The following is a 14,654-nucleotide window of genomic DNA, read 5'->3' as shown; positions in this document are numbered from 1 at the left end:
GAATGGTGTGGCAGAAAGGCGTAATCGAACCTTATTGTATATGGTTCGCTCTATGATGAGTCGTGCTTCACTACCTATCTTCTTTTGGGGGTATGCCTTAGAGACTGCCACCCATATCCTTAACCGAGTCCCTACTAAGAAGGTTGCCAAAACACCTCACGAGATGTGGACGGGGAAAGCTCCCTCGTTGGCACATATCAAGGTTTGGGGTTGCGAGGTTTTCGTAAGACGAGATACTCACGACAAGCTTGAACCTTGAAGTGAGCGATGTATTTTCATCGGCTACCCGCAAACTTCCTTTGGATATCTCTTCTATAGACCGAAAGATAATGTTATCTTTGTTGCGAGGAGAGGAGTTTTCCGAGAGCGAGAACTCATAAGCCAAGGAGACAGTGGGAGGCAAATCGAACTTGAAGAGATTCAAGAATCGATAGATGAAGGAACCTCTACCGCTGGCATTCAACCCGAGGAGGAAACTCCGGTTGAACCGATTGACGAATCCTTACCTCTTAGACGTTCCGATAGAGTTAGAGTTCATCCCCAGTTTTATGGTTTTCATATTACTACCGAAGGGGACACGTATATTAGTGATGGTACACTAGTAAATCTTGATGAACCTAATAGCTATAAGGAAGCCATGGCAGGCCCGGAGTCTGCGAAATGGAAAGAGGCGATGGATAGCGAGATCCAATCCATGTACGATAACCAAGTTTGGAATTTGGTTGATTACGTAAGACCGTAGGGTGCAAGTGGATCTTCAAGAAGAAGACCGACGTGGATGGGAACGTACACACATACAAAGCGCGATTGGTTGCGAAGGGCTTTACTCAAACTCCCGGAGTTGACTATGATGAGACCTTCTCACCAGTTGCGAAGATTAAATCTATTAGAGTGATGCTAGCGATTGCCGCATTTCATGATTATGAGATTTGGCAAATGGATGTCAAGACCGCTTTCCTTAACGGAAAGTTGGCTGAGGATGTTTACATGGCTCAGCCAGAGGGGTTTGTGGATCCGAAGCATCCGAATAGAGTGTGTAAGCTTGAGAAGTCAATTTATGGACTTAAGCAAGCATCTCGCAGATGGAATCTTTGCTTCGATGAGAAAGTCAAAGAGTTTGGATTTGTACGAAGCGAAGACGAATCTTGTGTATATGTCAAAGCCAGTGGGAGTATAGTAAGCTTCCTCGTTCTATATGTCGATGACATATTACTCATAGGAAATGACATCCCGACTCTGCAGGAGGTTAAGTCCTGGCTCGGGAAGTGCTTCGCTATGAAGGACCTCGGAGAGGCTTCTTACATTTTGGGAATAAGGATAGTAAGAGAAAGAAGTAAGAGACTAATTGGACTTAGTCAGAATACTTACTTGAAGAAGGTACTAAAACGTTTTAGTATGGAAAACTCAAAGAAGGGAGAACTACCGATACAAGGAAATGCCAAGTTGAGTAAGACTCAAAGTCCGAGTACCGAAGCCGAGATAGCAGAAATGAGCCGAGTACCATACGCTTCCGCAGTTGGCTCAATCATGTACGCTATGACTTGTACTCGCCCTGATGTAGCCTTCGCTTTGAGCATGGTTAGCAGATATCAAGGGAACCCTGGCAAAGCACATTGGATTGCGGTGAAGAACATCCTTAAGTACCTTCGGAGGACGAAAGAATGGTTCTTAGTCCTTGGAGGGAGTGATGACTTGAAGGTGCGAGGGTATAGTGACGCCAGCTTTCAGACCGACAGGGACAACTATCGTTCGCAGTCGGGCTGGGTTTTTACCCTAAATGGAGGAGCAGTGACATGGAAAAGTTCCAAGCAGGAAACCGTAGCTGATTCAACGTGCGAATCAGAGTATATCGCAGCAAGCGAAGCGTCGAAGGAGGCAATATGGCTGAAGAACTTCATCGGTGATCTTGGAGTTGTGCCGGCCATAAAGGAGCCCATGGAGATTTTCTGTGATAACGAAGGTGCGGTTTCCTTGACCAAGGAACCGAGGGATCATGGTAGATCTCGACATATCGACAGAAAATATCACTTCATTAGACATCGTGTAGAAGAAGGACAACTCGTAGTGAAGAGGATATCATCAGAAGATAACCCAGCAGATCCGCTTACGAAGGGACTGAGTAGGGTTAAGCACTTACAGCATGCTAGGAGTATTGGGCTGAAGGATGATATTAGCATAGATTAGATAGTATTAGAAACGTATAATAGATAAATGTAATTGACATTTGATGAATAAATAAAGAAGTTTTATTTATGAGTAAAGTTACTATCACATGTTAGTTGTTTAACTATTGTTTCACTTTGCATGTTTTGACTTCCAGAATAATTGAGTTTATTAGGAATAATCGAATTATTCAAATGGTCCACAATCGTTCATATGTTGGGAGTAGATATGAATGAAGATTGTCGTGAATTGGTGTGTAGAGTGTCTGAATGGTGTTAGACATAGCAAGAGTTGCTGCAACGTTCATGAGTGCTTATGAACTGGTTTTGAGCATTGGAATAAACCCGCGCTTGCTGGAATCACCTTATGGAATACGATATAAAAGGTGATCGCGAGACGATAATATCATATGGTCTTAAAACCTAGATATATGGTTTATTATTTGTTAATTGATTGTGCATTGATAATGCGAAAACGCATCAGTAACTTGATGTTATAAAACGCATTGTTGTGTATAGTTGGTGAATGAATAAGTAAATGCATATAAGTCGAAGTTTATCTGTAAATTTTATCCTAAGAGGATAGAAGAGATATCTTGGCCACTCGATGATTTGATTTGACTTATGTGCCGGGCCCGGTCAGAACTGAATTGATGTGTTCGATTAAGTTCTATGTCAAATAAATCGAAGATTGAGAAATCTAAATGCTAGACTAACCATTCCATAGGATTGTCAGCATGATATCTAACAGAGGACTGTACGATCCCTTATCTAAAGGACAAGATTGATTAGATCAGAGTTGACAGCGTCTTTGAGAGCTACGATTGCAAACCGAATAGTACTTGTATAGTTACTAGACTTATCCAAGTGGGAGACTGTTGGAATAGTGTCTAAGGCTGTAACTATATTCGGTTGTGCATGGTCCTTTTGGGTTGCCTTCACCATAGCAACTTGAAGGATGATTTGTTAAGAGAGAGTAAATATTATAAGAAATAATATTTAGCTATTTGATTAATATAAGTCATAAATTAATTGGTATTAATTTGGTGACTTAAAGAGATTAATTAAATAAGAGGGTATAAACTGTCAATTGTTTGATAGTTAAGCTTTAGACTGTAAATCCATTAGGGTTGACCTTGGACGGATTCTAGGAGCTTTAGGATAGCTCAAAATCGTCCATAGGGTTATCTATGGAATGGATTTGGATAGCCTTAAGAGAAGATTATCCAATTAGGGTTTAGGGTGAAACCCTTAAGGAGTCTACAAGTATAAATAGGCCCTTGGGATGTGGAATTCGTGTACAATCTACACACAACCTTAAGCAAGGATACTCTGGCCGAATTCCTCCCCTCTCCTCTCTCCTAAATCATCTTGCTTGCTATTGGTGTTTGTAAGCCATTAGAGGAGTGACAATTGTGACTCTAGAAGCTCCAAGACAAGAAGATCAACAAGGAACTCAAAGGTATGATTCTAGATCTATTTTTAATGTTGTTGTTTAACCTAATTAGCATTAGAAGTCTTGGATTCAAAAGCATGTTTATTAGAAAGCCTAGATCCAAGCATTAGGGTTTTGCATGCGCACATAGGAAAGTTCTTATGGCTAAAACCCAACACATATACCATTAAATATGCATCACACTTCATACGTATATACTATAAAAACATAACACAAAAGTATACAAAAGTAAGTGTTCTTTAAGCATGAAACTTATTGTGATTTTTGATTATCTATATATAAAAGGTTACAAAGCAAATTTTTTTTGTTTATATATAAAAGTTGAAAAAAGGTTTACTAAACAAATCAGTCTTTAAGCATGAAACTAATTCACTACAAGAAAACAGACCTTTAATGACGTGCTTTTTACGACACACACTGATTGATGATACGCAAAAGGGCGTGCCCTAACAATAAAGTCAGATCTTTAGAAATTTGAAGAATTTAAGACACGCATTTTTGCATGCCCTAAAATTAGTGTCTCACAAAAAGAACACGGAGAGAGCTTATTATAGAATGCGCGTCATCTGAACATGTCGCTTTATAATATTTTTAATAAAACGCGCATTTCTTCCATTGATGCTAATCTTTGAATTAGCTAGAAAGAAACCCTAGGGTCTTCATCTTCACCTACATCCAACACCACTAACCCTTCTTCGTTCCAACACAACTTGGGCTTTAATCTGCAAGAAAACCTCCAACTACATCCTCTACATGAAAAAAAAAAAAAAAAAAAAAAAAAAAAAAAAAAAAAAAAACCTAATTGGCAGCCACATGTTGATGTCAGGTATCCTTGAGATGAAAGCCTCATTTTGATGTAGAGATCCCCTTGGGCTCTTATGTTAGGGCTGATTTCTCATACATTTAGTTCTTACATTCGTCTTAGTGGCTAGAGAGGGAGTTGTTCAAGTTTTTGTGTAGGGCTCTCTGATTTTTGAGTCATCGTCGAGGGAGAAGACGGAAGAGGACCTCAAGACAAACTTTTCTCCAGCCTATGGTATCGATTCCTGTTCTTTTCTTCTCCTTCTTTTTTGTTTTTTACGTCAAGCACCACCTACCGTCATGGCCGGCAGCCTAGGCTACCGACGTGTGGTAAAAGACCACCACCCACAACCATTAGGTGGTTGTGGTTGTATGTGTGGATATTGTTCATAGTTACCTAATTCGCTCAGATTGCCACGAACCCATACCAATTCATTTCGTACCCAATCGTGGTACAAAAGCGTTCCAAACGATTCCCGGATCGCAAATCGGTACGGTGTCGAGATAGTTCGAATCAGTACCTTGAACGAGTTTGATGCAGTAATCCAATAGTTCTAAAACGCGATTCTGGGTTTAATTTCTGAAATTAGTATGCCGATTTTTGATTTTGGAATGACGGGAAACTGCCGACTCTTCCACAGCGAATCTTAGAGACTCTTAATTCTTCTGATTCATTTAACATTTAAAGTTGATGGGCTTATAGAATGCAGATCTTGAAATTTTCAACATGTACGTACACTTGAAGGCTGGTTTTGTCTTTGATGAATCTGTAACCAGATCAAGATTCTTCTAAAATCGATAGATGAAAAACAGTGTTGAGGTAACTAATCAGATCTATGTTAAACTTTCATGTCAACATTATCAAATAATCATATACATGATCTGCATTTCAAAATGTATTGTACTGGTGGGTTGGGATAAACCAACCATGATTGAAGCAGAGATGCTATTGTTCAAAGCAACCCTTGAAGATACTAATTATCAGATATTCATACTCCTCTTACAGGTTTCTTTTATCTTTTTTTTTAATGTTAAAGTCCGATTATTTTTATATTTGATGAAGAACACTTATGGTATCTTAAGTCCCTTTTCTTTGCAGTTGTGTCCCACTATATAATTTTGGTTATATTTATAAATATATAATATCATCTGCAAGAAGCTTTGTGGATAGGTATTTACTTGGGCATCTTTTGATTTCATTGACTTTTTGACCAACTAAAGTTGAGTATTCTTTTATTTTTATTCAGCTTTATTGATGATGCCACAGAAAAACGTTATAATCCAGAAATGTCCCCCAACATACCAAAGACAAATGGCGGAAAGGATCCCAGGTCACTTTTGTAATTTTAACATTTCTTAGGTTTATTCGTCTGAATCATCATATTATTTGTTTCAGCTGTAGTTAACTTTTAATAATTATATGATTTCATCAGATTACATTGGTTAGAAGTCTGGCCAAGGTTGTTGCATATGATCATGTTGTTGTCCCAATCGGTAACAAACATTGCAAGGTAGAGATTAAGTTACCTTTGAGATTCTCGCCCTTGATCTTTTTTTTTTTTTTTTTTTTGTGTGCAAAATAAGTAAATACACTTCTTATATGTCAATTTAAACTTGGTCTTTTTTTTCTGTAAAAAAACAGAGGCAACCACTTCTAGACTTGAGCAAAGGAAACGAGTCTCTTGTAAGTGAACAACGTTTACTATTTTATTTTTTTATTTTTTTGCTTACACATTATTATTTTACTTTATAACATTTACCGTTTCTTATATTACTTTTTTATTATTATATTGCAGAAAGAGCAACAACAAGACAATTGCATCACAATTGAACATTATGTCCCCACCTTGCTTGCAGTATGCAAAATCTTGAATCTTGATGCTATGTCTTTTAGTGATGAAATGTTAAATGAAAATTTTACCCACGCAAAATAAATTATGATTAGATGAGCAAAACCATAAAAAGAGAGAACATTTTTTTATCCACTACGTAATAAAGAAGCAACACCTTAAGTAACTATTCATGTTTTTCATATCCATCAAGTAAATGACAATTTTACCCTTGCCAAATCTAATAATTGTTCTTTCTCTTTTTTGTAATAAGATGCAGGGGATTGAAGATGAGTTGGTACAGAGAACATTAACCTACTCTTTATGGAACCAATCAACAGAAAGAATGAATACATTAGCTTGGCACCCTTTAACATTTGGTTACACAAGTGCTAGCCAGAAAAATATCCAATCTATCAAGGTAATAAATTTAAATAGGGTTGTTAATTAAATGCAATAAATATCATCCAAATAAAAATTGGGTAGATTTTTCAGAAAGTAACATGAATTCTGGAAGTATTTTGTTGTAATAAAAATAAATGAAAGTAAGTTGCTATTTCTTGTAGTGTAGGATATTGACCGTGTTTATTTGTGAGTTGTGACTATACTTTCACCCCTTCAATTTAGGTTAACTATCTTTATTAGTGATATGTGGTGATCAATCAAAAAGAAAGGCAAACAAGAAAATTAATTTAAAAGAAAAAAAAGAAGCAAGGAAACTGTAACATCCCGGAATCGCAAGAGTAGGGTTGAAGGGCTAAAAGCGTAAGTTTCGGAGGGTGACTCGGCGAGTCCATGGGTAGACTCGGCGAGTCAGGTCGTGGCTATGGTCGCGTGTCAAGTGGCCTACTCGGCGAGTCCAAAGATGGACTCGGCGAGTAGGTGCTGTATGGAGAAAACCCTAATTTTCGGGATTGAGCCCTATATAAAGAGCATTATACCCCTGCACAGCCTCCCTTATCCCCCCCTTGAGTTCTAGAAACCCTAAATTCGTGGAGAGTCCCATTATTGAGCAAACTAGAGCTTGGAGAGGTGTTGTTTGAAGAGATCTTGAAGGAGAAGTGGCTTGGATCAAAGGGCTTTGTGTGGATTCGAGTTTGGCTGCTATTGAGGCATCTTTTGGAGGTAAAACCTTCGTTCTTGGGCTGTATCTTCCTAGTTTCTCATTTTGGGGTTTGTGGGGAGTATATCTTGGAATGTTTTGGAGTTTGGAGGTTAGATCTGAGGTTGCTACCTCAGATCTGGAGTATTGAAGGCCTAGAGTGCATTAAAGTTCCTGTGTTTGAGTGCTTAGTGAAGCCACCATGTCCCAAACCTTGGTTCTAAGGTGAATAAGGCCTAGATCTCTTTAGATTCACGTAAAGTTTGCCACTTTACGTGATGGATGGATTGTAGGAGGTTGGATCTATGTTTTGGATCAATTGCATGGCCTGAGATGCTTCTGTATGGATTCAGACCGGTGGTACTCGTCGAGTCACATGGGGCGACTCGACGAGTTGCTTGAAGATGGCCTGGAACTCGACGAGTTGGAAGAACAACTCGGCGAGTAGGTTGAAGATAGCCTTGGACTCGACGATTCTATTTGGACTCGGCGAGTCTTGTCGAGGAAGTCCCAATATTTCTGGTTGAGTCGAGGAATCGGTGAGTCAAGGGATGACTCGGTGAGTTGGGTGCGAGTGGACTCAGAGTTGTTGGACTCGACGAGTCTTGGGGTGACTCGGCGAGTTGGGTCGCTGATTGAAGGAAGTTCTAAGTGTATGGACTCGGCGAGTCATCGGGTTGACTCGGCGAGTAGGGTCAGTCAGGGGTTGACTTTGACTTGTCCAAGGTTGACCAGTTGTCTTCTAGGGGTATTTTGGTAATTAAGGGTATTTATTGAGTTGTATGTTTTGATGTTCAGTGGAGGAGTTCGTGTCAGAGTTCGGAGCAGCGGGATCTTATCTTTTCAGCCGACAGTTTCGATGTGAGTTATCCTCACTATATCAACAGGGTCTAAGGCACCAAGGCCGGCCCTTTATTGGATTGAGATTCGGATATGGTTATTTTGTTATTACTTGATGTGTCTGCATCCTGGTAGCTAGGATGGTACATGCTAGGAGGCCTTGCTAAGGTCAGTTTCCCGATATACAGAGTGATGCTATGCTAGTGACCGGTTAGGTCGGTAACCCGGTTAGGGTAATGATATGCTATGTGACCTGCTTGCTCGGTTTGCTGTCTATGACTGTTATATGAATGTATGTTTTGTGCACATGGTTGTTTGGACTGGAGATGGGTTGAGGCGGGTCCTGCTTTGTGCTGTAGGCCAAGATACCCAGGGCGGACCGGTTGTTCCGAAGGCCCAGCGAGCGGTCCAGATAGGCTGTAGGCCCCACGAGGGCGGACCAGACGTGCCGAGGCTCAGAGAGTGGACCAGGCCGACTGAAGGCCCGATGCGGGTGGACCAGTCACACTGTAGACTCAGAGAGTGGACCAGGTGGGTTGAAGGCCCGATGCGGGCGGACCAACCCCACTGTAGACTCGAAGGACATGACTAGACCTGGAGGATGGATCCGGTGGACTGAAGGCCCGATACGGCGGACCAGTCACACAGTTGACCCGATATGTATGGTTGTTCTATGTTCTGTTATGTTATGTATGTTTTGTATATTTTGGACCAGAAGGTCGCAGCCTGGTAGGGCGTATGCGTGGTTGGTATTTTGGGGGTGTCTCACTAAGCTTTTGGGCTTACAGTTGTGGTTTAATGTTTTTCAGGTTCTTCAGGAGACCGTGGCAAGGCAAAGGCGCGATCGTACCGTTCCTCATGATTTGTAGCAATGTGATTTTGGGAATACTCTAATAATTTGTATTGAAAAAATTTTTGTAAATATTTTAATGAAAATCGGGTTGTTTTGAAAAATTTAAATTGGTTGTATTTTTCGGATGTTACAAGTTGGTATCAGAGCCTTGGTTTGAGTGAATTGGAGGAACACTTGTGTGACTCCAGTCTCAAATCGAGGAGGGTTTTCAAAAAGAGAATTTAAAAATGGTTTTCAAAATAAGTAAAGGAGGACGCGGAGGTACGATCAGCCGAAGCCAGTAAGTAACCCAAAACACCATACATGACAATTGTTTTCTTGAGCTTTGATAGAACAGCATGCTAGAGATAGGCTAGGGATCTTCATGATTTCTTGATGAGTTGCCTGATTTATGATGCCTGCTAGCCTAGGGTTCCTTGTGAGAGATTTCTAGTGTTCCTCTAGTTGTGAGGATAGAGCGTTGTTATGTATGTCGCTAGGGTGTTGTGGGAGTACTTCATACAAATATGGGTAGCACTACAAGAAAAAGACCCTTTTAGGACACGCAAAACACGACGCTCTTTGATTTATGTTTCGCATTAGAGAGCGACATTAAAAAAGTGTCATCTCTTCAAAAAATTTAAGGATTTAGGTCGCGCATTACTGAGTGCCCTTAAATTAGTGTCTAATCCAAAAAGAAAAAAAAACACGGAGGGCACCTATAATAAAATGTGCGTCTTCTATGGATGTCGCTTTATAAAATTTAATGGAACGCGCGTTCCATCCCTTAATAACCAGGGGGGAAAATGAAATCCTAAAAAATTAAAAACCCCGCCTTCCTTTTTTTCTCCTTTCCCTCTTGCCCTCCTTTCCCTCCTGCCCTAATTATCGACGCTCAAATGAAAAGGAAAGACTAGACGCAAAGTTGAAATTGAATGGAGAATACAATCTACGATGCAAAGTTGAAAAGGAACGACTCAACAAAATCCGTAATATTGCGATAATGCTTCTAACTCTTAAGGAAAAAGATCCACGAAGAATCTTCAAATGCAAAGCTCTCAGGAGGAGGATGAAACGGTATGGTTTGTTCAATGAACGTTCTTGCCCTCACTGTTGAAAAATTCATTCAACGTTGTCTTCTAATCCTCTTCTTCATTGAACAGACTATTTATCTTATCAAAAAATCAATGGGACCATTATCTAGGGCTTTTTTCAAGGAGTGCTCTATGAAATGTTCTCTACCTCAGCTCTCCTCACTTGCAAGCGACCTTAGCTCACCTCTTTCCACCGGAGACCTTAGGCTCACCTCACCTCACCGGAGACTGGAACGACGGCTCAAGTTTCCAAGCCCTAGGGCTGATTAAGGTATGTTTATCATGATCTCGACACACCTCAACAACACCACTACAACTCATTCTCAGTCGTTGACTTACTCTGCTGACCAATGTTCTCCATATCGACTAAATTACCTTTATACCCTTCTTCAAACCTCTTGCTACAATTGAAGCAATCTAAACCTTGTAGGCCAATCTAACAAGCTCCCGTTTTTATGCAGAGCTGATGATAAAGTTCCATTGGACATGTATTTGTATACCAGGAGTTCCTCTTCTTCAACTATGCAGTAACCTAACAGAGGAGTTAGATTAGTTTCAATATATGTACCTAAGACTGTTTAGAGAATCAAGATCTAAGGAATATAACTCTTCAACCTGCATACACAATCCATTTAATTTGGTTTGTGTTTTTTTATTTATAGACATTTGTAACTGCAAATATTACCTGCATGCCTTTTACTTGCATTTGTTATATAAGTTCGGTAAAAACACCTATAAAAGAAGATGATGGTTTCGATTACAACTAACTAAATTTCAAAGCTTAAATTAATGGAACAGATGCATAATTTTGAGTATGAAACAAGTTCAGTCCATTATTTGAAAAATGTATAGACGCTATCTTATTCTGCAGTTTTATTTTCGAGAGTTTTTAATTTTTTTATTTGCTAAATTTGCAGGATATTATTTCCATATCAGCATCTGATGTCATGTTTCTTTCATTGCCTTTCATAGTAAAATCCCAGGACAGGTATGAAACAGAGAAAATTTGAACTACAATGTAACTTGAGAATGGTCACACAGTTAATGTCAAATACAATGAGTTATCTTGAGCTTGACTTAACTCTTTGGTCAACTGTTTGACTTTTGGTCTTTGGCATACACGGCATCGTTTTGGTTTGACATCTGGTTCACCTGAAGAAAATTCTTGACTTATTGGCTCATTGAAGATCCGTTGACCGCTTATTAAGTCAAGATTCTGCAGACTTGGAAATTGGGTAGTTGACCACAGGTTATAATAAGATGGTCTAAATTGAGTACCTACCATCTGATCATGAAACCAATTACAATTCTAGTGTCAATATTATATTATTCTCAGAAAAAAATAAAATTCAAGTCAAGAAACAAGAAACATTGAATACCTTTGCATGAGCCTCAAAAGCTTTTTTTGCACTTAAAATGACTAGTTATCCTAAAGATCCTGAAGGGGTTCAACTAGTGAAAGCATAGGAGAAAGAGAATATAATCGGAAGGTCCATGAAAAAGTTGAAAGGAAGCACCACAATAATAATAATAATAATAATGATAATAATAATAATAATAATAATAATAATAATAATAATAATAATAATAATAATAATAATAATAATAATAATTCGTTAACTCCTTTCCTCCTCACTCAAATGACAATATTACCCTCGGTGACTCATCATATTATGTTTTTATGAACAGGATGTGTTGCAGGGTACCCAACTTTTAGCCATAGATGTTGCTGCAGCTACAGGGTTGCTTAGAAGGGTACTTTTAGCCATAGATGTTGCTGCGTAGCTGCTAAAGATGCCTGTAATGGAAACAAGACTATTTTAAAAACTACTTCTGATGATATAAAGTTGATCATATTATATCTTTTATCGATGCCAACACTGGACATCTGTTTTCTTTTCTTGCTGGCTTTCTCAGGATTTGAATACGTGTAAACACACTGAACACAACAACTGAAGCTGTCATTGAGAAGATTCTGGAAATTCAATGCGATAAGAGGCTGCAAGATACTGTAAAGAATGGTGATATAGAATCCCTAAGTGTTTTAAAGAGTCAAATACCTGGGCTAGACTATGTTGTATTTGTGAAGGGTTCAGGCCCACATGATATTCAGTATGATTATCAGCAAGACAAACCTCCTAAGGAGATAATTGTCATCTGTAAGTGTGCAGAGGCAGTTCTTCGAGGTGCTCAGGTAAGCAACAGTTGAAATTGTTATATTAATCATTTTGTCATCATCATCGTCATCCTAATTCAAATGATCACACATTCTATCAATCATGTTTGTTTTTCATTTGGGCTTGTAATCTTATATTATGTTTCTTCTTTTATGAATGGTTAACATTCACTTGGTACCCAATTTCTCATTTTTATTCTTCTTGCAGTTGCGTTCTCTTTTCCTTTTTCTTGTCATCTTTCTCTTATTCTCGTTTGTGGGTTTATTGGTCTTTAGTGACTAAATAGTTAAAGGAGTATGTTATGACCATGAGAAATACTATTAGCTTTATTATTCATGTGCAACATGATTGATTAGGTACACTAGAAAGTGTTCATATTTTGATGTTTGATTGTAATATTTGTGTAGGTATATGTTCCAGGTATATTAGCACGCAATGCTCATGTTGAGAAAGGGGATTTAGTTGAAGTTTCAGTTGGTGTTGAACAGCCTAGTCGTGACAATGGATGGGCTATTGGAATCACACATGGCATTGTCCTACAAGGACTCAAAACAGGTCTCTCTCTCTCTCTCTCTCTCTCTCTTCATTCAACTTACTTACTTTTACTTCTCTATAAATAAATTATAACACTTGCTATATATCTATCGTAGATCCTCAATATCTTGCAAGAGATGGATTATATATTAGTCAAGGAACCACAACCATGTCAAGGGCAAGAATGTTTCATGGATTATTAGGTCTTGCTGTGGATATGACTGATACAGTTTTTAAATTAACATCCTTTAATGGTATACATTTTTTATTTTTCTTTTACGGTTTTACCCTAAGTTCTTTTGAAATTCATTAATAAAAAATTACTACATACAAATGTGATGAAGGGGGACATATTTCTTCAAAACCTGTCAAGCATCATCACTGCACATGTCTTAGGTATGTCTACATATATACATCTTTGTTTTCTTCTTTCTGATTGTCAACGAGGGGTAATTCTGGCAATTCATATATTTATAGATCCACAAGAGGGAGAAAGAATACTAGACATGTGTGCTGCCCCTGGTGGAAAAACAACTGCAATTGCTTCCCTTATGAAAGATAAAGGAGAGGTTATTACAGTTGATAGGTCTGATGACATGGTAAAATCCTGTTACTACATTATATATCTTTTCATATATCCATATTTATTTCTTTTTTAAAAAAATAATTTATCCAGGTGCTTGAAATTCACAATCTAGCTGCAGAACTTATAATATATTAACCAACCTTAAGTGTGATAATATTATTAATATATTAAAAAAATAATTTATCCAGGTACTTGCTACCTTGGTTTAAAAAAGCGTGTTGCGGTCCGTTGCGATTAGGTCCCGGAGACCGATGCGTGTTGCGAGATGCGATTGCGAGCGCATCACGTAGGTGTGGCGCACAAGTAGTAATTACTAAATATATAAGCAAGAAAGAGGAGGTAAAATGAAGAGGTTACTCATCGATAATGATTAATGACAGAGAGAAGAAAAAGTTGTCGTGTTATCATGATGTTGTGGCTGTTAGTATTCTTATACACACGTCTCTAGGGTAGAAGTAGGGCCGACTACTAATTAAACAATTGCATTTGCATGGGCTTTGTTATATTTTAATTATTTTCTAAGTCAAATGGGCCAGACACAGGATGCGACAAAGCGCAATGCGCAGGATGCGCTTCGATGCGCACGCATCACCTCGCATCATGTAGGTCGCTTCGCCCCAAAACTCTGTTGCGCTTAGGCCATCGCAACGCAACGCAACATCGCAACGGTCGCAACATGCACGCTTTTTTAAACCAAGCTTGCTACATTTTGTGATAATATTCTTAAAAATGGTGGAAGTGAGAAATTAAATGATGAAGCCATTGAGGACACGCTTGAGAAGGTATGTTAAAATTTTGTTTGCTCAAAAGACATAAATGCCCTCATCATCATCGAAAGTCTCCTGTGCAGCAAATGGTAAGAAGAAGTGATTGAGTTTTTGAACTAATTTGCAGGTAGTAAAGTTGCTTGCCTACATTAGTGATAAAGATCTATTTGCTGAATTTTACAGGTAAACCTTTTTCTGATTCCCTGTCTAATGAAGTCATATGTTTGTTGATTTGTTTATTTTGTCTTTTTATAATATCTGACATGAAATTGACATTGTACTCTGGTTGTAGGAAAAAACTTGCTAGGTGGCCTTGTTTGTACTTTGTAAAATGTAGGATTGGGCACTTGAGCTGGAAGAAGTTTTCATAGGTTTGATAAGTTTGTTCCATATAAAAATACAATCAAGAACAAGATTCTCCTTTAGCATGGTATTGTAGGTTCAAACCTTTTCTGTTAAGTTATATCATTCATG

General features: G+C 38.5%; 1 pseudogene; it reads left to right on the top strand.

Moving 5' to 3' along the window:
* Positions 1-4,719: 4,719 nt before the first annotated feature.
* Positions 4,720-6,843, top strand: LOC145007397 (glycosyltransferase BC10-like; annotated as a pseudogene).
* The last annotated feature ends 7,811 nt before the right edge of the window (positions 6,844-14,654 follow it).

This window comes from Lactuca saligna, chromosome 1 (assembly GCF_052625555.1).
Source record: "Lactuca saligna cultivar CGN05327 chromosome 1, ASM5262555v1, whole genome shotgun sequence".
NCBI lineage: Eukaryota > Viridiplantae > Streptophyta > Magnoliopsida > Asterales > Asteraceae > Lactuca > Lactuca saligna.
This window is presented reverse-complemented; position numbering and strand designations above follow the sequence as displayed.